This window comes from Macaca fascicularis, chromosome 13 (assembly GCF_037993035.2).
Source record: "Macaca fascicularis isolate 582-1 chromosome 13, T2T-MFA8v1.1".
In the NCBI taxonomy this organism is placed as follows: Eukaryota; Metazoa; Chordata; class Mammalia; order Primates; family Cercopithecidae; genus Macaca; species Macaca fascicularis.
In genome coordinates, this window is record NC_088387.1 from 20,023,103 (window position 1) to 20,031,258 (window position 8,156).

An 8,156-nucleotide genomic window follows, 5' to 3' on the forward strand; every position below is an offset into this window, starting at 1 on the left:
TGTTGGCTTGCAGAAAGTTATTACGTATTTTTAAGTCTTAATTCACTATTTGTTTTAGTTATTGCAACTATCTTATTTCAACTTGTCATCTGCTAACTTTTTCCCGTGGTGTCTTTAACAAAAAGAGAGAAATTCTTATTGTTTGCTGTCATCAAATCTTTTTTTTTTTTTTTTTGAGATGGAGTCTCGCTCTGTCGTCCAGGCTGGAGTGCAGTGGGGCAGTCTCGGCTCACTGCAAGCTCCACCTCCTGGGTTCATGCCATTCTCCTGCCTCAGCCTCCCGAGTAGCTGGGACTACAGGCGCCCGCCACCACGCCCAGCTAATTTTTTTGTACTTTTAGTAGAGACGAGGTTTCACTGTGTTAGCCAGGATGATCTTGATCTCCTGACCTCGTGATCCACCCGCCTCAGACTCCCAAAGTGCTGGGATTACAGGCATAAGCCACCGCACCTGGCCAAATCTATCTTTTTTAAAACATAGGGTTTGAGCAATTGGATCTTTTTAGTTATCTTAAAAACAACGTTAAACCTTGCCAAATTATTAATATGTCTTCTATCTTATCTACTGAATCTTTTGAATAATCATCCTGGATTTATTCCTCTGCATTTGGAGTGCTTCCTTCAAGAGGGGTTTCAGAAGCACGCTGTGTGGGACAAAGCTTCTGAGCCTAGGAGGCTCCCTGAGAACAGCTTTTATGTTTTTCTGTATGTTGATAATTCCAGGAAAGGTGATTTTTAGGGGACTGGTAGGCTGAAGAGGGAACAAGGTCATCAAGAATTAAGGTAGCCTATAATAAAATTAAAGTTTGGAAAGAAAAAAAAATGTTGGGGAAAGGCCAGAGTGATCTAGGGCCTGAGAGAACTCAGTATCCAAGAGAAAAAGCAAGAGAGTGGAGAGATGCAAATGAATTTCAAGACAGAGGTAGTGTGACACTAATGTACTTGGTCTATGTGCATTTTTTCTGCTGAATGAATAATGTGCTGAGCATATTATACTTCTTAACCACAATATCCACCCTGAAAATTATTTTGATTTTATAGAAGGGAAATTGGGGACTCAGAGCTGTGAAGAGACTTGACTGAATCCATATAGCTAGAAGCGGGCAACTCCAAAGTTTGGACTCACAGGTGCTGAATATAAACCTTATACATTGTAGGCAATAGTAATCACAAGTGTCTTCCACTGAACCCCTCTTCATTTCCAGGCACTGGGAATTGGGAAAAGGGCACTGGGAAAAGCTGGGAGTTAATGCTTCAGGCTTCAGAAAGATGCCTCCCTCTTCTGGACTTCTGAAAGAGGGAATTTGATTCTATTATTAGGGACAAGGATGCCCACAGTAGTGGCCTGCCCTGGGCTCTGAGGTACAGAGGTGTGTTAGGTGGAGCCAACTTTGTTCAGCTCTAGGAGGTGTACTCTTGACCTCAGTGAGTGCTCATGTTCAGATGGAACAGCATCCAGGAACCCGACTTGGGAGAGTCCCTCAAAATGTTGATGTAATTCCATTTCGTTATTTTTACTGTCTGGGGATTTCCCTCACCTTCTTTCCTTGAGTATCTCTAAGCAGTCTGACCTGTGCTACCATTGATATTTCCCCACCCAAAGCCTCACCAGGAAGCAGCTTTCTAAAGAGAGAAGCCTTCACATGCTTCTTTGGCTAAAGGAGCACAGGGGCTATTAGAGAAACCACACGTCCTTTGGAATATGGAGACCCCGATCCACACTGGTGTCTGGACTCCTTGGCCCAGCTCATGCTGGAAGCTGCTCTGATCCCAAGCTCACTGCTGGGTCTTTGGCCTTGTCCTGGCCATTGATGAGGGTCTTTGCTTGTGCTGGAATCAAAGGGACAGCTGCTTCTTGTTTGATAGTGAGTTGGTGGGACCCTGCTCTATGCTCCCCACTGGATACACTGTGTTTAGAAAGTAAAAACATGAGGCTGGAATAACAAGGCACAGATAAAGCCCACCACAAATTAACAAGCAATAATATCTCTCCCAATAATATGCTGCAGCTATAGTATCATAACATTCCTCTTCTTTGAGTGGCTACTATTTTTTTTTTATCACTAAGAGACTTTGTTCTTTACAATCATGGACAATTGGACATTTGACTTTTCAAGTTGTATGAACAAGAATGAAGTATCCCAGTTTTGCCTGAATAATATAAATCATGTTGACACAGAGAAGCAGCCTCAATCTCCAGCCTGTGAACAGAGCTTCAGATAAAAGGTTTCTGGTCACAACGTTCTACATGTATCTTAACTTTGCATTTTCCCAGGACACAGACCCTAGATCTTCTTTACACTTCTGACCTAATGCAGACCTCTCTCCATACAGCACTTTTTGCTTTGAGCCCATCTAAACATTGCTTCATTTAAATTTTGCCTAAATATTACTTTTACCCCCAATCCTATAATCATGTCTTCCTTGGTATGGCTCAGGTTCCTGATGGACAGTCTCTCTTACTGCAGTAATTCAGTAAATCTGACTGTTGGACTACAGAGTTGTTCCTATTGATTTTAGGCTGATGGGGCTAGGACAATGTGATAGTCAGGCATAGGACCTTCCCAGATGGATCCTGAGGGCAGACCCAGTGCACATCATATTTTTATGAATAACTCAAGTATGCATTGCTACCCCTATTAACGAGTCATCTTCCTTCACCAGCACTGCTATGCCACTTGGGCTTAGTCATCATTTCAGACTGAATCCCACTATTAGTCCTGTCTGGATTAGGAAGCATCCATTGATAACAATGACCTTGGGAGTAGATAAAGAATTTGTTTTTTGCCAAGTTAATTGCAGTGTTTGAGGGGAGGGGTAATAGGGGTAATCCCTCTCTCCCACTTGAGTTATGAACCTATTAAGAAGTAGGACAAAGACTTTTTTTGTTTTTGATACATTTATTGTTGATAAAGCTGATATTAATTGGGGATTCTTTCTGCAAATGAATAAAGCACAGAATGAGACCATGAGAATTACAGTCACGCATGTCATAGTCAGAACTACAGGGAGGGTGGCTCTCAAAAAAGTATAAATCATGGCTGAGCATAGTGGGTTTTGCCTGTACTCTCAGCACTCTCAGGCTGAGGTGGGAAGATTGCCTGAGTTCAGGAGTTTGAGACCAGCTGGGGTAACATAGTAGGACTCTCTCTTGGAGGAGGGAGAAGAAGAAGAAGAAGAAGAAGAAGAAGAAGAAGAAGAAGAAGAAGAAGAAGAAGAAGAAGAAGAAGAAGAAGAAGAAAAAGAAGAAGAAGAAGAAGAAGAAGAAGAAGAAGAAGAAGAAGAAGAGAAAGAGGAGGAGGAGAAAGAGGAGGAAGGAGGAGGAGGAGGAGAAGAAGAAGAGTGAATCATGATAGAACAGATCAAAATGAAAACTTTCTTCAATTCTATTGGCTTTCAATGGAAAGTAGGTAGAGAGCAGTCAGGCCACACATGAAGAAACAGGAGGAGGAGAAGGAGAAAGATGGAGAAGGAGATGGAGAAGGAGATGGAGGAGGAGGAGGAGGAGGAGGAGGAGGAGGAGGAGGAGGGAGAAGAAGAAGAAGAAGAAGAAGAAGAAGAAGAAGAAGAAGAAGAAGAAGAAGAAGAAGAAGAAGAAGAAGAGTAGTAGTAGTGAATCATAATGGAATAGAGCAGAATGAAAGCTTTCTTCAATTCTGTTGGCTTTCAGTGGAAAGTAGGTAGAGAGCAGTTGGGCCACTCATGAAGAGGAAGAAGAAGAAGAAGAAGAAGAAGAAGAAGAAGAAGAAGAAGAAGAAGAAGAAGAAGAAGAAGAAGAAGAAGAAGAAGAAGAAGAAAGAGGAGGAGGAGGAGGAGGAGGAAGAGGAGGAGGAGGAGGAGGAGAAGGAGGGAGTAGGAGAAAGAGAAGAAGAATGAATCATGATGGAACAGAGCAAAATAAAAACTTTCTTCAATTCTATTGGTTTTCAGTGGAAAGTAGGTAGAGAGCAGTTGGGCCACACCTCTTAGTTTCTCATAAGTAGTATGACCACATAATTTATATATAAGGTGTCACTTTTCAGAGGGGAAGGGATGATGTCAGTAATGACAGCAGGACAATAGGTGTGCAGCAGGATGTATGGGTTTCTTTTCACTTGGCTGAGGTGAATGAGGGCAGGAAGAAAGCCAGGTATTTAATAGAAGGAAACATGAGGAAGAAAGAACTGTTCTTCCTTTGGGGATTTATGTCAATGGGAAAGGGGAGGCTAAAGGGGGCCGTGACAGCTGCCCTCACAAACTGAAGGACTTGAGTGGACCTGGGAGTCCCTTCATTCTCTGCGACATCAAGGTTGAGGAACAGGAAGACAGATTTTTTTCTGAGTGAGATAGCCTTGTTAAAGAAGGTGGACTGTCTGGGAAGGAAGTCAGTTCTTCATTTATCCATTTATTCAGTTTTTGATTTATTAATAATTAATTCAACAAAAATTATTAAACACAGACACAGTGCTAGGGACTGGGAATACAAAGGTAAACTAGAAAAATATCACTTTCCTGCAATCAAGGAGATTATAAGGTAATGGGGGAAGGAAAGAAAGATAAAGGCAAATAAATAACATGATTACAAACCCTTTGAAGGAAACAGTCGAAAGCTGACACAAGAGGTAAAGGAGGAAGATTACTTTAGACATGATGACCAAAAAGTCACATATAGGAAGGTGACTTGAAGGAGCTAGAAAGGGAAAATATGAGAATAAACTAATACAGGTAAAAGGCTGTGCATGAACATAGCATACGCTAAGGTCCTGGGGCTGTGAAGAACTTGGCATGTTCAAAGAGCTGAAAGATTGGAATAACTGAAGGTAGTGATGGAAAGAAAGAGTTATCTGGAAGAGGGATTGGAGGCAGGGACCAGACCATCCAGGCAAGCCTGTAAATGATGGTAAGGACTTTGCATTTTCTTCCAAATGCAAATGGAAACGTTGAAGGGGTCTAAACATTGGACTGACATGGTTAGGATTTCCATTGGTAGAGATAATCCTGGCCGTCTCATGGAGAATGAATTTAATGGGTGCAGCAATAGATGAAGGGCACTGGGCAGGAGGTGGATTCAGATTCAGATGAGCCTTGGTGGTGGTTGAGCATTCAGTGGTGGGTGACAAGGAAGTTGAAGACAGACAGGTAGATTCAAGACATATTTTGGAGGTAGTCTGCTTTAGAGACAGGCTTGTTCATAGGTTGGCTGTAGGACTTCAGCAAAAGGAGAAATCAAGGATCACTCCTAGGTTTCTGTTGTAACTGAGATGGAGATAACTGAGTATGGGAATGGGCCGGTTGTGGAAGGATCAAGCATTCTACTTAGGACGTATTCAATTTCCAAGTTCAGAGACCATCCACATTGGTAGCTACAAATGCATATCTGGAATTTAGAGGAGGGTTCTGGGCCAGGAATAAAATTGTCAACTGATACGGCTTGGCTGTGGTTCTATCCAAATCTCACCTTGAATTGTAATAATATGTCAAGGGCGGGACCTGGTGGAGATAACTGAATCATGGGGACAGTTTCCCCCATGTATTCTTGTGGTAGTGAATAAGTCTCACGAGAGCTGATGGTTTTATAAATGGGAGTTCCCCTGCACAAGCTCTCTTGCCTGTTGCCATGTAAGATGTGCCTTTGCTCTTCCTTTGCCTTCGGCCATGATTGTGAGGCCTCCCTAGCCATGTGGAACTATGAGTCCATTAAACCTCTTTCCTTTATAAATTACCCAGTCTTGGGTAAGTCTTTATTAGCAGCATGATCTAATACATCCACGTACACCTGTTGAAGAAACAAATACTGTTACCCAGCGAAACAGTATAAAGGAGAAGAGGATTCAAGGATGAGTTCTCAGGAACTTCAACTACAAGTAGTCACATGATGGGGAGCCAGTAACTGAAAGTAAGAAGAAAATTTCAGTGAGTCTGAGGAAAGCCCAGAGAGATTTGTTGCAGAATCCTTGGTATGTGCAAGTAAAGATGTGGGGGAGCAGTGGAGTGTGCCTAGTGCTGACTGACATTAGGAGAGCAGAGTGCCCACGGCATCAGGAAACAGGCAGGGGTGTCACTGATGGTGCTCAGAAGAAAGGTTTTGGTGGAGAAGTCAGATGTCAGAGGTCAGACTGGACAGTGCAGAATACTGAAGGACTAATCAGTAATCAGGCATGCACAAATGAAAATAACAGTGAGAGATTATCTTTTATATCAGTGGTCCCTAAGTTTTGTGGCACCAGGGACTGGTTTCATGGAGGATGTTTTTTTTCCATGGACCGAGGATGTGGGTGTTCTTAGAAGATCATCAGGCATTAGATTCTCACAAGGAGTGCACACACAAATCCCTTGCACATGCACTTCAAAATAGGGTTCACGCTCCTCTGAGCATCTAATACCCCCTGCTGATCTGAAAGGAGGCAGAGCTCAGGCAGCAATGCTCGCTCGCCTGCCACTCACCTTCTGCTGTGCAGCCGGGTTCCTAACAGGCAATGGAGTATTAATGGTCCATGGGCCACGGCCTCGGGGTTGGAAACCTCTGCTTTATATGCTAGAACAACAATACTTTTTAAATTTTTAAAAAGTAAAAATGTATGGCAGGGAAGAGTGAAAACACCACTGGAAGTGTAAGTTAGAAAAGCCACATCCAAGGGCAGATAGTATCTATGGAAAATAAATAATACACTTACTTCATGGTCAAGCAATTAATTAATTTATTTTTTTTCCAGCTATCTTGTCTAAGATCACTTATCTATTCCACAGGCTGCAAAAGACTTCTTGCATGTATGCACAGAAGGCATACACTAGAATGTTCACTGCCACATTGCTTGTAAAAAAAAAAAAAAAAAAAAAAGTAGCAAAGTGTGGAAACAGCCTAACTCTCCATCCATGAAGGAATGGTTAAACAAAGGATGGTAAAACCTTTCTGTTGGGTGCTTTGCAGCACCTGTAAAGGAACGAGACAGCCATCCATGCCAGTGTAGACAGATATTTGAACACATTGTTCAGTGAAAAAGTGAGTTGGTCTGGGCGCAGTAGCTCACACATGTAATCCCAGCACTTTGGGAGGCCGAGGCAGGTGGATCACTTGAGGTCAGGAGTTCAAGACCAGCCTGGCCAAAATGGTGAAACCCTGTCTCTAGTAGAAATATAAAAATGAGGCAGGCACCTGTAATCCCAGCTACTCGGGAGGCTGAGGCAGGATAATCACTTGAACCTGGGAGGCGGACTTTGCAGAAAGCTGAGATTGCACCCCTGTGCTCCAGCCTGGATGACAGAGTGAGACTGTCTCAAAAAAACAATAGGTTGGAGAAAAATATGTATTTTATTATTTCAGTTAGAGAAACACGCGCGCACATGGACACGTACATACAGATGCACAGGGGCACACATAAAACAACATTGCATGCTTCCAGTGGAGCCTATGAGTATGTAAATGCATAAGAAATAGCCAGAGTGACACCAACATATAACAGTGGTTACCATTGGGGTGGAGAAAGAGGAACTAGGATCTGGGGGGAAAGAATTTGGATTTATCTGGTATATTTTAACTTTATTTCAAGATGAATGTATTGACGTATTAATAACTGAAAAATTAACATTTTTATTTTTTTCTTTTTCTTTTTTTAAATTTATTTATTATTATTATACTTTAAGTTGTAGGGTACATGTGCATAACGTGGTGTATATGTGGCACATATACACCATGGAATACTATGCAGCCATCAAAAAGGATGAGTTTGTGTCCTTTGTAGGGACATGGATGCAGCTGGAAACCATCATTCTTAGCAAACTATCACAAGAACAGAAAACCAAACACCTCATGTTCTCACTCATAGGTGGGAACTGAACAATGAGATCACTAGGTCTCAGGAAGGGGAACATCACACACCGGGGCCTATCATGGGGAGGGGGGAGGGGGGAGGGATTGCATTGGGAGTTATACCTGATGTAAATGACGAGTTGATGGGTGCAGCACACCAACATGGCACAAGTATAAAATTAACATTTTTAAAAGTGAAAAGTGTGAACAGCGTAGGAAGAAAGTAGTTTTAGCAGGGCCTATGTTTCTCAAACACTGTGGTCCCCATTACGTTCTGTATGCTTGAAAATTTTCTGATACAGTAACTAGGTGTGGTGCTGAGCAAAGCAATGGATGAAAGAGTGGATACCCAGGGTGGCTACTTGGTGGC